Source organism: Bos indicus, chromosome 2, assembly GCF_029378745.1.
Source record: "Bos indicus isolate NIAB-ARS_2022 breed Sahiwal x Tharparkar chromosome 2, NIAB-ARS_B.indTharparkar_mat_pri_1.0, whole genome shotgun sequence".
NCBI lineage: Eukaryota > Metazoa > Chordata > Mammalia > Artiodactyla > Bovidae > Bos > Bos indicus.
The window spans coordinates 73681695-73697453 of record NC_091761.1 but is presented as its reverse complement, the minus strand read 5'-3'; the positions used below and the strand labels follow the sequence as shown (position 1 = coordinate 73697453).

General features: G+C 41.7%; 1 long non-coding RNA gene across 2 annotated transcripts in view; it reads right to left on the bottom strand.

Moving 5' to 3' along the window:
- Positions 1 to 331: 331 nt before the first annotated feature.
- The window catches only part of LOC139186403 (uncharacterized), a 40995-nt gene continuing 25567 nt past the window's right edge, over positions 332 to 15759 (bottom strand). The window contains exons 2-5 of one of the 2 annotated variants that reach the window (XR_011569947.1): positions 10946 to 11115; positions 10067 to 10182; positions 2854 to 2930; positions 332 to 2065 (exon numbers count right to left, since the gene is read on the bottom strand). This is a non-coding gene — a long non-coding RNA (uncharacterized lncRNA). The remainder of the gene's footprint in view (positions 2066 to 2853; positions 2931 to 10066; positions 10183 to 10945; positions 11116 to 15759) is intronic. The other variant, XR_011569952.1, reaches the window with a different exon arrangement.

Here is a 15759-nt window from a genome sequence, read left to right as displayed (position 1 = left end):
CAAAGCATCAGTTGAATGAAAGAAGCCCATGGAAAACTATGGGATTCAGTCAACAAGAGTAAAAAGCAGGTAAAACTAAATAGTGTATTATTGAAGAGTGTATACAAATGTGGTAAAAAAAAAAAAATAATAAAGAAAAACAAAGATGTAATCAACAAAAAATCAGGATGGATATTTATTCTATTATGAGTTCTTAAATGCACAATTTAAAAAGGAAAACAAGCAGACTAACTCAACAGCACTCAGCACAGTGGTGACATAGAATTATGTTTTGTTTCTCATAAGAATAAAAGTCTTTGAAAATAAAGGGTGAAAATGGTGGGAGGAAAGAACCAAAAATGTGGAGAGGATAAATCTGTATGTCACAGGTTAGAAAACTATAAACTATGAGTAAAGCATTAAAAAAAGGAAAAAGTTGCTCACCACCATTATTTTCTGTTCATCAACTTATCTTGTTCTTGAAACTTTATTGATCGTAGGATGCCTGTAAAAGCTCGATCTTGTCAATAGTAAGTATTTGGGCAATTAGTCTTCCTGAATGTCTTGTCTCTTTAAGAATCTCTCCTTCCTACATCCATAAATGGTTTATGGATGCCAGGAAAGGTTAGGGTCCTGGTGCTCCAGGAAAGGATGGGCTTCCTCCATGGGACCATCTAGGAAGGTGGGTGTCCGTGGTCCTTTCTCTTGACTCAGCACTCTCACCTGAGCTGCCATTCCTTGGAGAACTCGAGGCCAGCTTCACTCCCATGAGATCCCTACCTTCTAGGGACAGCTTGACCAAGACCCTGAGAACCTGAGAGTCACATCTCACACCCATCTGCAAGCATTTTTTCTTTGCCTTCTGGTGGCAGGTGAGAAGTGGCAACCCCCAGGTTTTTTTGTTTGTTTGTTTGTTTGAGAGGTGCATGGTCTTTGCAGGCTCTGCCTAAAGAATCAGGACAAACCACCCACTCTAGGACTCACCCAAACCTCTCTGGAAACCTCTGTTCATCTGCCTCCTCCCCACAAGAGGATGGGCACATAAAGGATGCTTGATCCACATGCTCACCTTCACTTAGCTCAGCCCCTCATGTGAGAACATTCTTTGATGCTCCAACACTGTCTCCAGGGTCAACATTTCAACTTTGGATTCTTGGTATTTGCATTAGTCAGGATTAGGTTTGCCTGCAATTGATAAAAGATCCAAATACTGAGATTTTTTTCCACTCACATGAAGGTTAGTATATCCATTTTCTATTGCCACATAACCATTTACCACAAATGCAGCAGCTTTAAATGACAAGAAGTTACTACCTCACAGTGTCGATGCATCAGAAATCCAGGCACAGTGTGGCTCAGCTCTGTCCTCTGCTTAGAGCCTCTTAAAGCTAAAACACAGGTGTTGACAGTGCTGAGCTCTTCCCTGGATACTCTGGGAAATAACCCACTTCTAAGTTCATCCAGGTTGTTACTGGAACTCGGTTCACTGCAGCTATATGACTGAAGTCCTGTTTCCTTGACAGGTGGACCCCTTCATCTTCAAGCCAACAACCACAAATCAAATCTTCTCCTGCTTTGAATCTCTGATTTCCCCTTTTCCATGACAGCTGGAGATAGATTTCTCTTTAGCAGGACCCACACAACTTAGATTTGGTCCACCTGATTAGTTAAGGATACTCTTCACCTTAAGGTCAACTGATTAGTAACCTTAACTACATTTGCCAAGTCCATTTTGCCATGTAATGTAACATACTCATAGGATAACACCAGGGGGAAGGTCATGGGTCCAAAGTTCTGCCTTCCATGCTGATGAGGCAGTTCTGCCCTGGTCCTTAGGATCAGATTCCTTCCTGCACCACCCACCACCCCTGGAAACGGGCCCTCACCCACCATGGTCCAGGAGGCAGCATGGGGTTCACTCTGACCAGATTTTTAACGAAGTTTCCCAACAGCTGCCATGTGACACTTCTACCTGCATCCCACTGGTCCAGCTTTGTGGTTTTGTGACATCCTTTCACAGCTGCAAGGGAGGATGGGTAAAGTAAATTTATTCTGGGTGGTACTGTGCCAGGCAAGAATCCTATCACTATGAAAAGAAAAAAAAAAAAGCAATCAGGGACCATATGTAAAAACACAATTCAGGAAAACCCAATCAAATCCTTTTTTCCTCTTTTGCAAGCTTGGCTCTCAAGATTTTACAGTCTTCGACACTCAAGCTGAAAACTGGCATTTCTGTTCCAGGCAACAACCACTTCCCGCTTTCCTGGGCAATCAGTCTCAGCCTCCAAGTCTAGACTTATTGGCAATAAGGCTAAGGGAGAGGAGGTAGATTTGGAGAAAACCTAATTCCCACACTGCATCTGAATGCAAAAGATACGGGAGGGACAGTCAGCTCCAGATGTACCATCTACCACTGCCTCACAGGGTCTGACTCGCAGCTTTACTGATGCCTGTACAAGAGGAAAAGAACTATTGCAAGGCCATCTTTCATTCCAATAGTGAATCTCAACCTTTGCAAATACAATTCCAGTAGTCATGCCTTAAACAAGCCGTATTTTTTTTTTACAAGAAAGGAAAAATGACCTCCAATAGTGTTGTGCAATTATAGCCCCTCAAAGCATGCAGAAAAGTCACAGAAATGGAACCTACAATGAATTATTTTCCAGACTCAGTCATGCTTAAGAAATACAGCAATCAGAGCCCAGCATGAGTGGCCAGTTGCCTCCATGGCAGCTCTGCATAACTTTAAGAACCCTGGAGGCAGCTCATTACAGTCAGGGTGGAGAGGAAATTCCTGCCCTGGCTTTTAAGGCCCACAGAACCCTCACTGGGATGCTCCCAGAGGAAATGGAGATTTCATAAGCAGATTCATACCTCAAGCAGTTCGTTTTTTTCCTGATGCCTATTTTTTAGAAAATGTAGTAAGTTGGCAGTTTCCAACCTAGAGAGGCCTAGAAGAAAAAAAACAGAAATTTTTAATTCTGATGAATCTGAACATACAAATTGGCTCAGTCACTTTCCAACTGTGAGAGCTTAGCAAACCAATTTAAACTCTGAGTTTTGGAGTCTTCATTTCCGGGATTAGGATATTAACATACATCCTCCATTCCCAGAGTCCCACTTTAGGGCTCTGAGTTAATAAATATGAAATTCCAGGAACATTAGCAGATCCCAGGGCGATAAGGAGTTATTGTTGTCATTGTTCACATGTTGAATCGGGATCACATCATTATTAAGAGCTGGGATGGCCGGGCTCAGCTGCAGAGACGTTTAATTAGACAATCCAAGCTACTGATCCTAAGATTCACTGGGTATTGACAGAGGTCGGAGACATCGATATTGAGTTGGAGGATGGGGTGGTTCTCATTTGATGTTCTGTCCGGGAGACAGGGAACAGCCAAGGTAACTCGACATGAAAAAGATGTCAATCTTATTTGTTATGCTCAGGAGATGCTAACATATCAGGACTCTACCTGCTCTGCCTCTAATGAAAATGGGCAAATAACAGATGGCCTTTGATACCACAGTGCCATTCCTTATCACAGCAATGTCCTTGTCAAAAGAGCTCTACCCACCAGCCCCCTTGGTATGGTCAGGATAACCCAGACAGAGGATGATCTTCTTAGAAGTGTTAGAAGAACACAAGACAATATCTGGAGAAATTCTTACTCCAACCACAGACCACGGTATTATACCCTCTCCAACTTGGATAAAGACCCATCAGCCCATCTCACAAGTCCCCAAGTCTATTTAGGGACCACAATTGAAAAACCACTGCTGGGACTGCCCTGATGGTCCAGTAGTTAAGACTCCACACTTCCACTTCAGGGGGCATGGGTTCCATCCCTGGTCTGGCAACTAAAATCCCACATGCAGCATGCATCATGACCAAGAGGAAAAAAAAGAAAACCCACTGATCTAGGGCAAGGGTCAGCAAACTACAGCCTGCCAGTGGGTTGAACCCCACCTGCCACCTGTGTTTATTCAGCCCAAGAACTATGAATGGTTTTACATTTTTTAGCAGTTGGGAGAGGGTGAGGGGAAGAATTTTACAGCCCTTAAACACAGTATGAAATTCTCCATTCAATGTCCATAGATACAGGTTTATTGAAACAGAGATAGACTTACATGCTGTCTATGGCTGCTTTTGTATTACAATGGCAAAGCTGAGTCGTTGCATCAGAACCTATCTAGTTCACAAATGTTCATCGTGTTTTCCTTTACAGGAAAACCTTACTCTAGGGTGAGCCAATCACCTCACAGCACACCTGAAGGGGAAGCATTCACCTGGTTTCGTGTCCTTTGTCCAATGCTCTGGGTTCATCTGAAGATGGGCACTATCCAAAGAATCATTTCTTTAACACTTAGGTATTAATAAAAGAAAAATTACCTTTCATCTTTCCCTTTCTGCTTGTATGCAAACAACAGCAATGACAGGGCAGAGGCCCGCTAAAAAATCTGACCATTATACAAAATTAATGTCACAGGAGCTCAAAGCCAATGTATTTATTAAAGTAACCCACCTAAGAAAATAGCAGCAAATAGAAAGCAGGAGGGGCTGGGAATCTAGGAACCTGTGATTCCCAGTTAGTATTTCATTTGCATTTGCATTTAAATGATAGCACATCTTGTGGCAAATTATTGCAGACTTTTTCTAGCAGGAAAAGGAGAAGAAAAATGCACTCACTGAAGGAAAGCTTTGCAAGAGGCAAAAAGTGATAAAGTTCCCCAAGCCTATTTACAAATGCAGTCAATGAAACAGAATTTTAATGAATTGTGCCACGTAATCTGGAGGGTAATGAACTGCAAAAGCCTTTGTCAATTGCAGTGACTGGGAACTAAGTCTTTCAGTTTCAAGATCAATAAGAGAGTTCTCAGCTCTGCACTCCCCCAAATGGAACTCTCGGGGAAAAGGAAGTTGTCATAGGCATGCCATGTCTGCAGATCACAGCAGCAAGGCTGCCATCTGTTTCATACAAACCCCCACCCACCCCTTTTATTTAAATCCTGACTTCAGACCAAGAGTGAGCAAAAGACAGTTGGGAAATCAAACAACACTCTGCCTATGAGATGCCTGCCCATACAAAGTGACAACAAAAGGTTGGAGTGACTCTAATAGTAGCTCCAAATATTTCAGAAGCTGTATTGAGTTCAACTGCTGGTGTGGACCTTTGTGGGGAAGTAAAGCCCTTGACATTTGGAGTTCCTGATTTACAAAGATAAGGGGGGTGGATGGGCTGTTTGGAGATTAAGCACTGACCTAAGGCTTCCTGCTAATTCTGCCTTCCATCATTCTTCTTTCATCTGCTGTCCTCGTTACTGTGACTCCAAACAGTCACAGTCTTCTTCAGAGACCTAGAAGTTGCAAGTTATTGTATTATTCATCTTCTTCACCTCCATTGTTGCTATGGAGATGTGGTTGTTGTTATGGTCCTAATGCCACAGAACAAGAGAAATCCAGGTGGAAAAGACTTCCTCATTCAGCAATAGGTCATCAACATTTATTGAGTACCTACTACGTGGAAATATTTAGTAAGAAATCTTGGAAAGGTGGAGACAAATGAAACATCAAACCACACCCTTAACTTGCTCTTAGACTAGTGGAAGAGACAGATTCTTACATTCCTTGAATCAATTAATATACAATTTGGTTATACATTTTGTGTTTAACAGAGGTGCTAAAAAGATTATATTTCATGTTAGGGGCCCAGTGAATGTATAAGAAACTTGCCTGAGGGACTACCCCAGTGGTCCAGTGGCTAAGAATCCGCACTCTCAATGCAGGGGGCCTGGATTCAATCCCTGGTTAGGGAACTAGATCCCACATGCCCAACTAAAAGTTCACATGCCACAAGTAAGACCAGGTGCAGCCAAATAAATAAGTATGAAAGAAAGAAAGAAACTAGCCTGGTATCTTGACACACACATCAAACTAAGGGAAAATACTCCTACCATGCCATTTCCCCACTACACACATACCCATTCTTGGAGTTTACTTACAGACAACTTCTGCACTTCTATTTTCTTCCATTAAGGTTCTCTCTCTGGCATCAAGGTAGAGGACCATTAAGAAAAGCCATGGGGAAGCAATTTTAGAGGGCGGGCAGGGTGCGGTAAGCGAACCTGATAAAATGGAAAACTTGAAGTGATCCTGCATGCTGCACTGAGGAAATTGCCACGGGCAATCCCATTCTGTCAACAGAATGTTCCACTTGACTGAAATCAAGACACAGGTGAAATGTCTTAAAATGTGGTCTTTCGGAAAGGTGGAGCATGAGGTGCTCTGAGGGAATTGGGCAGCCCCGGATCACCCAGCATCCATTCTTATACTAGTAAACTTTTACTGGACTATGAAGAGATAAAAAGATGTAGTCCTCTTTCTCAAGGAGTTTATGATCTAGCCAAAGAATCACACTTGTGAAGAGATGTTCATAATCAATGGAGGAGTACAGTAATTCATATAAGCAGTGAATGGTTGAAGACCATGCCAACATATTCAGATAAGGTTCAATTCAGATGTCAAGGGAAAAGGAAAAAATGAACTCTCTTTGAAAATGAATAGTCTAGATCACCAGATGTGACAACCTCATTTTTGACTCATAGCCCTCCCCCCACCCAGGGGCTCTTCTTTCCTGGTCCTGCCTTATATCCTTGTGGTAGGCACAATGTTGGCTTTACCAGGGAGACCCCCATGCCAGGATGCTCCTCTCTACCAAACCTGAATCACAGGTGGAGTGGGGGGGGGGGCTGTTAGGCATAGCTTGCATCCCACTTTGCTGCTCCATCATCTTTCCCCTCTTTTAGCATCATCTCATCCCTATTTGCATGTACAAGTGCCACCCAGCAGTCTCAGTGGATGCACTGATAACAGGCTATCAAACAGTCGTCATTTTTTGAGAAGCAGGTATGTACCAGACATCATGCTTAGATGGAGATCCATCTGTTTATCTCTCTGTCCATTCACTCATCCATCTAGACAGACAGACAGGTAGATAGATAGACAGGTAGCTAGACAGATAGATGATAGATAGCTAGATACTATACATATATCTATACATATATCTATACATATATCTATATCTATCTATCTATATATATATATATAAACATATGCATACATATGTAGGAGAAGGAAATGGCAACCCACTCCAGTATTCTTGCCTGGAAAATTCCGATGGACAGAGGAGCCTGGCAGGCTACAGTCCATGGGTCGCAAGAGTCAGACATGACTTAGCAACTAAACCACCACCACCATATACATATGTAACCCTTCTGGGTTTGGAGAATTTCCTGTTTTTAAAAGACCCAGCACCAAATGTGAAAGTGTTAAATCATAAATTGTGAAGGACCTGAGATTTCACCCTCCTTGCAAGCTTCCCCCGGTTTATCGATGTATACTAATGGAAGACACAAGACCTCGGGTGCAGAGACAAAGACAAATTACTTGTCATAGCAAAAGATGTAGCAAGAGCAGAATCTTGTGTCAGTTACCTAAAGTCCAACTCCTACAAGCAAAAGAGGTGGGAGAGAGAGAGAGAGAGACCTTTTTTTTTTTTAATTTGGAATGTAAGCAACTCTCTTCCAGAGAATTTACCATCCTGGAATGTCTCCAAAGATGGCAGCAGTTTCATTTCATCAGCTTGAGCTTCCAAGGCTGGCTACTATTCAGGCAAGCTTGAATAGATAGTCCAAGAAACGGAGGAACATCATGGAGAATTGCCTCCTACTACTAAGTCATCATATGCTATTCCCAACCTAGTCCCAAATGTGACTATGATGATTCCTTGTGCACAGTTGCATGTCCTAGAACCTGTATCATCCTCCCCAGGATCTGGCTCTTGTGGGAGCCGAACCAGTTAGTAATGGCCACCATCTACCAAACCCTTGTAGGTGCTCCACACCATGCAGGTGCTTTACAAACATCAATTCCCTTCCATGCAACAACTCAGTAGGAGAGATGTCAGTTATCATTCCCGTTTTAAAGATGAGGAAGTAATGACTTAAGTTGAGTGTCTTGCTCATTATTGAAATGTAACAGAACCCTATGGTTCTCCACCAACCTTTTGTCTGTAGAAAAACTTTAGCCAAAGGGTAAATTTAATCAGAGAAGAAAATGCAGAAGCAAAGGAAAGCAGGCAAATAGGACAAAATATAAAGAGTTTAGTCATTAAGCAAAGTCAACGATTTTCAGTTCCTCCTCAAGGGTTATAGATAATATTCTGAGCCATCTCTTGTGAGCTATCTTATAGATGTTGAAACACCCACAACGTAGAAGTTAACTACATGATGACCAGACTGTAGCCCTGACATTAGCTGCCACAATCCCAAGAACTGGCCTCATGGAAATGGGAACAAATCAACCCTAAAACTGAAGACTAACTGTACATAAAGCAATAAAGGAGACACTGATTCAATCACTGCATGACCAGTTTCAAGATGACTGTCAAAATGCAGATGTGGTAGAGATAGCAAAAGAACTAGAATTAGAATTGGAGTCTAAGCACTTCCATGGTAGTCTAGTGGCTAAGACTCCATGCTCCCAATGCAGGGGGCCTGGTTCAATCCTTGGTCAGGGAACTAGATCCCACATACTGCAACTAAGACCCAGTGCAACCAGATAAATAAATAAAAATTTAAAAAAAAAGAATTGGAGCCTAAAAATATCACTGAATTGCAGCAATCTCATGATAAAACTTGAATAGGGAATTGCTTCTTCTGGATGAACAGAGAAAGTGGTTTCTTGAGACAGGATCTACTCCTGATGAAGATACCATGTAGATGGTTGAAATGACAACAAAAGATTTAAAATATTACATAAACTGAGTTGATAAAGTACTGACAGGTTTGAGAGGACTGACTTCAATTTTGAAAGAAGTTCTACTGCGGGTAAAATGCTGTTAAACAGCATTGCTTGCTGCAGAGAAATTGTTCACGAAAGGATCAATTGATGTGCAAACTTCGCTGTTTTCTTATTTTAAGAAATTGCCACAGCCACCACAACCTTCAGGAATACCCACCCTGATCAGTTAGCAGCCATCAATGTGGAGGCAAGACCCTCTACCAAGAAAAATATTATGACTCACTGAATGCTCAGATGATAGTTAACATTTTTAGCAATAAAGTATTTTTTTTAGTTAAATCTTTTATTTTATTTTATTTTATTTAACTTTACAATATTGTATTGGTTTTGCCATAAAGTATTTTTTAATGAAAAAAAAATCAAGATGGCTGTCAGAACTGACTTTGCTATTTCTGCATGTAGCCCTCTCCCTCAGTCTATAAAAGCTCTTGCCCACTGATTGTCAGCGGGGTGTCAGCCTTTGAACATGAGACCACCCTCTCCACTAGTTACTGGCCTCCAAATAAAGCAAACCTTCCTTTCTACCAACCTTGCTTTTCTAGTATAGACTTTCTAGTGGCAAGCACCTGGACCCCACTTTTGATAACATCACTACCCCTTAAGTGGTGGAGACAGGATTCCTTGCCATGTTAGTCGAATTACAAAACCTGTGCTTTCCTTCTGCTCTTGAAGCCTTGAAAGTTGGCATGGGGTCCTTTAGAGGTCAGCCTTCTCCCAGCCTCACTGGGGGAGGTCAAGCAGCCTCCTTGCTTACTATTAATTAAGAACAAAGCCATTCCTTAGCAAGATGACCTTTTAAGAATAGCAATTAAGAGTCTTCACTTTATAAGATCCAGTCAAACTTGGAGGGGACAAGATAAAGGGAACAAGCTCATTAGCTTAAAAAGCCAGGGTACCTTTGCTACAAAAAGTAATTTTTTTAAAGCCCAATTACCTTAAAAAAAATAATACTACACTTAGGCAGCTTTCTACCTGCATAAGAAACACAACCACAGTGTTACAGCCACACGTGCCAAAGCTCTGTACAATAATGTTGTTACTTTTCAAGGCATGGAGCAGATGGGGATGGGGCAAAATGCAGCCATCAGTGGAGCAGATATGTATGCACAACTCCTGTCCCAGCTACCCCATATCACAACCAAGAAGAACCCTGGGCCATAGTCAAGCTAGCCTGCAAAGAAAATTCCAAAAATATTTTTTTGGTGTTTATGGTTTTTAAATCCTTACCATATAACCATCAGTCCTCTTCATTGGGGTCAGAATCATCTATGGCACCTGCTGGGGAGTTCATGAAGGTTTATTTGAAGACATTAGACATCTGCCGGGTTGGAAGACACAGCTGCCTATGGAAAAAAATGACAAGAGTCAGGTGCCAGCCATAGAGGTAGGTCCAACTCACTCCAAGTGACTGCTGTCCCAGGAGCCATCAATTGTTGGCTGCTGCTCCGACTCAAAGTTAAATGAGTATGTCATCTGTATTGTCCCACCATGAGCCAGATACCCCTGAGGACCTATCTGCAATGAGCCCTAATTGAATGAAGATTGATGGGAACAGAATTTCCAAGGCCATTTACAGATGAAGGTGCCAGCTTCCTAAGCCATGACTGCCATGAACTGCAAGAGCTAATATTCATCCCTCAAGCCCTCCCTGCCATCACCATGAAGGAGCTTCGTCATTCTTCTCTGGTGACCCTGAACAGCATTTCAGCTGGCCTCCTAAGGCAGAAGGTTAAAGAAGGTAAAGTAACTTTTCCTATTTCTTCCATCTTCCTGTTTTATCTTTTACTTTGAAGAGTAACATATTTAGCTGGAACAATTCATGGCAGATGGTGAATTTGGCCATGTTCTTCTTCTATGCCTCTCTTATCTTCTCAGTGACAAGCACATCCCTCCTCTGTGTCACCACCTCATTCATTCCTGAAACCCCTAATGCAAAGAGAAAAGTCATGGGAAAAATCTTTTCATTGATTTTAATGGGAAATGTTTGCAGTTTTTGTAGATAGACAAATATATTCACTGAACCTGGAAAATAAGTTTAAGTCATAAACAGCAACTTGAAAATTTGTACATAAAATGCAACACAATGAAGGAAGGGGTGAAGCTTACTAGTAGCGATGGGTGATGGAGGCCGAGAGGGGTCACCGTCTGAAAGGTGGTAGAGAGTTTGGTGGTTGATTTTCAGGCAGGCCTTTCATATCAAAATCAGGCGAGCTTGGTGATAACTTCCTTTTCCTTCAGACTAACACTAGAAGGATCTCCTGATGTGGAAGACACACCTGTAGAAAACATGGAATCTATAGGTTAAAAAGCTGGGTGAGACTTTCCTAGTGGTCCAGTGGCTTAGACTCAGTGCTCTCGATGCAGGGGGCCCAGGTTTGATCCCTGGTCAGTGAAATAAATTCCACATGCCACAATTAAGACCCAGTGCAGCCCAATAAATAAATATTTTTTAAAAGTGTGTTTGGGGTGGGGAGAGTTTCAAAAGATGAGCAAAAAGCACATGGATTCCACAGACAAAAGAGATATAGAAAATCTAACCTCTTTATCCCCCTTGCTTGACAACACATTCATGCACCAGAGTTTGTGTCCATCTTCAAAGGCATAAATTTAAATTGTCCTACATAGCATTCTCTGACTAGAAATAGAGATTATATCAGTTACCAAGTACCTGTCTGTGCTAAGTGCAATGACAAAATCTCACTTACTATTTTGCAGCACACTTGAGGATGAGAAATCCTACTGAGGGAATTGTCATTGTATGGAAAGCAGTGTCATTTCCCCAGAGCCCATGGCAGAAGGCATTAAGGGCACAGCTGGGACTGTACAGTGTGTGCAGCCCTCTTCACGGAGCCATGCGGGTCTCCCTTACGTATGGGACTTCTTATTTTCTGCCTTCATTTCCCTGACTCTCCTTTCGCGTACAAACTGCCCAGAACTGAGATAGCACCTGACAGGTGTCCCATAGAGGTATGTTTTTATTTACTGAAAAGCATTTGCATTCAAATCAATGGAGAATCCACACACCTTCTAAAATTTCCAAGGCAATGCTTCTCAAAGCATGGTCCTTGACTCAGCATCAAAAAAGTCCCCTTACCCCAGAACTTTCTAGAAATTCAAATCTTCAGGGCTGATCACAAATCTATTGAATAAATCTGGGACAGGAATCCAGCAATTTATGCAAAAACAAGCCCATGGATCCACAATAAAGCTTGAGAACTGCTCTAAGGAATCAGACATTTAACCCAGATGCCCTAATGGACCTTGAATATTCAACCACAAAGGCTCAAAACAAATGCCCCCAGAAGAGAGGCCATGTTCTTCTGCGGGCTAATTTGTGTATTAATCTCTCAAAGGGGTTGATAAGCCTATGGTTTACAAGCTTAATTTAACACATGAGCTAATTAGTCATTCTTCACAGTGTTTTATATGTACAGACAAATATGTGAAACTTGAAAGTGTTATCATATTAAGCTGAATCCACTCAAATTACCCAATGGAAATTTGTCCTAAAGGAAATCAGTCCAGGATATTCATTGGAAGGACTGATGCTAAGACTGAAACTCCAATACTCTAGCTACCTGATGCAAAGAACTGACTCATTGGAAAAGACTGTGATGCTGGGAAAGATTGAAGGCAGGAGGAGAAGGGGAAGACAGAGGATGAAATGGTCGGATGGCATCACTGGCTCAATGGACATGAGTTTGAGCAAATGAGCTGGTGATGTACAGGCAAGTATGGCGTGCTGCAGTCCATGGGGTTCTAAAGAGTCAGATATGACTGTAAGTGACTGAACTGAACTGACTCAAATTACCATATGAAGTTAACAAGGTGCTCATTGAAGGCAGATCATTATACTGTCTTCACCTCCATATCCTCATAGCACAGCACAAAACTGGTCCAGAATTAACGCTTGTGGAAAGGGAAATGTGTGGATAGATTTTAAAAATTAATGTGGGGAAAAGGGGAATTATGAATGTGAAGTAGTCTGTATTAGAAAAGCATCTGTGAACTTGCAGCAATACATACTGTTGACCATTGGTTCAGGCCCATTCCAGAATGAAATTTCAGTGGCAGTGAAAGAAAACATATGGTTCTGTGGTAATAATATGGCATTGTGTAGACACAACCTAAATTTGAAAACCTCTTCAAACGGAAACCTTGATTCCATCTGTCTCTTAAAAAAGAAAACCTCATAATTGCTTATAATCATGTTCATTTACCCTTTTCTCAAATGCTTAACAGCTGGTGGGGGGCGGAGGACAGACGGGCAGGAGGAGACATGGGTAATTAATAAAAGTCGTTCTCCTTCTTTGATTCTGAATGTTATTGGTGTTTAATATGTCAAAACTATGCCCCCATATTCCTCAGATGACTCGCCCCTGACATGTCATAACTGAACCCACTCTCCAACCCACAGATTCACCCCTAGAGAGTTCTAGAGAATGAGTGGGCTCAACCTATTTCTTTTTTTAATTAAATATAGTTGATTTATACTGTCCTGTTAGTTTCAGGTGTACAGTATAGTGATTCGATTATAAATATACACACATTCATTCTTTTATGGATTCTTTTCCCTTATAGGTTATTACAAAATATTGAGTATAGTTCCCTGTGCTATGGAGTGGGTCCTTGTTGCTTATTTATCTTATATAGTATTGTGTATATGTAAATCACAAACTTCTTTTAAAGGACTTTTGGGAGGCTCTAAGAGAGAGACATTTGCAAGGACAATTCAGCTGATGAAAACAATATATGGCAAATATTTAAGTCTTAATATTCCAACTGAACTTCTTTTCAAGACTAGAAATGAAACCAGCAGGGAGTCCAACCTGGGAACACATCTGTTTCTGTAAGAAAATGAAATTGACAAGCACCTAAGCACGTATGTGCCCATGCACACGTCAGCTCTGGTGCCTTGTTGCACATAGAGTAAAACCTGCCTTGTGGAGGTGGTTTCCTGCCTACCATCTTCTTGAAAGTAGGGGTGAGGACCATGAGCCCAGGTCACTCTTGAGCTTATTGATCATGCACAACCACTCCCTGACTCCAGACTTACAGAACCAGAGTCTATGGGTGGGGCCTAGTGCCCAGGTGATTCTGATTTAAATCAGGGCTCCCATTTCCCTCTCACTCACACCAAGCATGGGTAGTTTGTCTACACCCAGAAGACAGGTCCCTCCCATCCAGTCAGCTCTCTGCAACCATCTGGAGGTAAGGGTTATTCCACAACTTTAAGAGGACAGTAAATGGGCTTGTTGCAAATGGCTGGGCACACATGGTCTAGTAGGAGGACCTGGAGCATTAATTTGACCATAATAATTGGCATTCTGTAAATGGCCATCTCAAGGGGTCCCTGGATGGCCCTCTGGTTCTTCCTCTTCAGAAAATAGTGAAGCTCTTTAGCTTCGTCAGCTAAAAGTCTGCTCTCTGTCCTCAGTCAGACGGAAGTCTCCCATCACTGTCGAGTTCTACTGGAGCTGTTTCCCCCACCTAATCATCTCCCAAGCCTGTCTGCTCAGTTCAAGGCCCTGTTACCACATAGAAAAATCGTCAGTCTCATCACTTCACTGTATGCCTGAAACTCTGCAAATCAACTCTCTGCTGTGCTGTGCTAAGTCGCTTCAGTTGTGTCTGACTCTGGTGACCCTAAGGACTGTACCCTACCTGACTCCTCTGTCCATGGGATTCTCCAGGAAAGAATATTGGAGTGGATTGCCACGCTCTCTTCCAAGGGATCTTCCCAATCCAGGGATCGAACCCTGGTTTCCTGCATTGCAGGCAGATTCTTTACCATCTAAGCCACGAGGGAAGCCCCATTAATCAACTCTACTTCAATTTTTTAAAAATGCATAATAACCTGTAATGGAAAAGAATCTGATAAAGAATACAGGTATGTGTATGACTGAATCACTTTGCTGTACACTTGAAACTAACACAACATTGCGAATTAACTGTACTTCAAAAAAATCACAGATGTATGCAAATAAATACATTTTAAAATTAAAAAATGTTTTAAAAGATTTTTTTAAATATATAAAGAACATAGGACAATTGTCCTATATGCTTATAATTATATGCTGTGTATGAGGAACTCACATTAGGTACAATGATGCAAGTATATCAAAAATGTGTTATTGTTGTGTGTTAGTTGCTCAGTCATGTCTGACTCTTTGCCACCCCATGGACTGTAGCCGCCAAGCTCTCCTCTGTCCATTGAATTCTGCAAGCAAGAATACTGGAATGGGTTGCCATTCCCTTCTCCAGGGGATCTTCCTAACCCAGGGATGGAATCCAGGTCTCCTGCATTGTGGTCAGATTCTCTACCATCTGAGCCACCAGGGAAGCCCAAATTTAAAATGAGAGAATTGAATAAGTCAAAATAAAATTCCAAGTTTCTTCATCTTTAGTACTCAGACTTAAGTAGATAGAGTAGAGGTATAATAATAATCATTGAGATTCAACATTCCTGTGAGGGACTAGTGCCACATCTATTTTGTTTTGTAATGAACAAATGGAGGTAAGGAGAGGTTAAGAAACTTGTCCAAGGACACATAGCTGGTCGTTGCCAATATAAAGGTTGACATTGGAGTGCTGGTTTGGCAATCAGTGTGACTGGAGTTCAAATCCTGACTTTACCTCTTTCTATAGAATTATTTCATCTCACATGCTAGCAAAGTAATGCTCAAAATTCTCCAAGACAGGTTTCAACAATACATATACTGTGAACTTCCAGATGTTCAAGCTGGATTTAGAAAAGGCAGAGGAACCAGAGATCAAATTGCCAACATCTGCTGAATCACCCAAAAAGCAAGAGAGTTCCATAAAAATGTCTACTTTTGCTTTATTGACTACCCCAAAGCCTTTGACTGTGTGGATCACAACAAACTGTGGAAAATTCTCAAAGAGATGGAAATACCAGA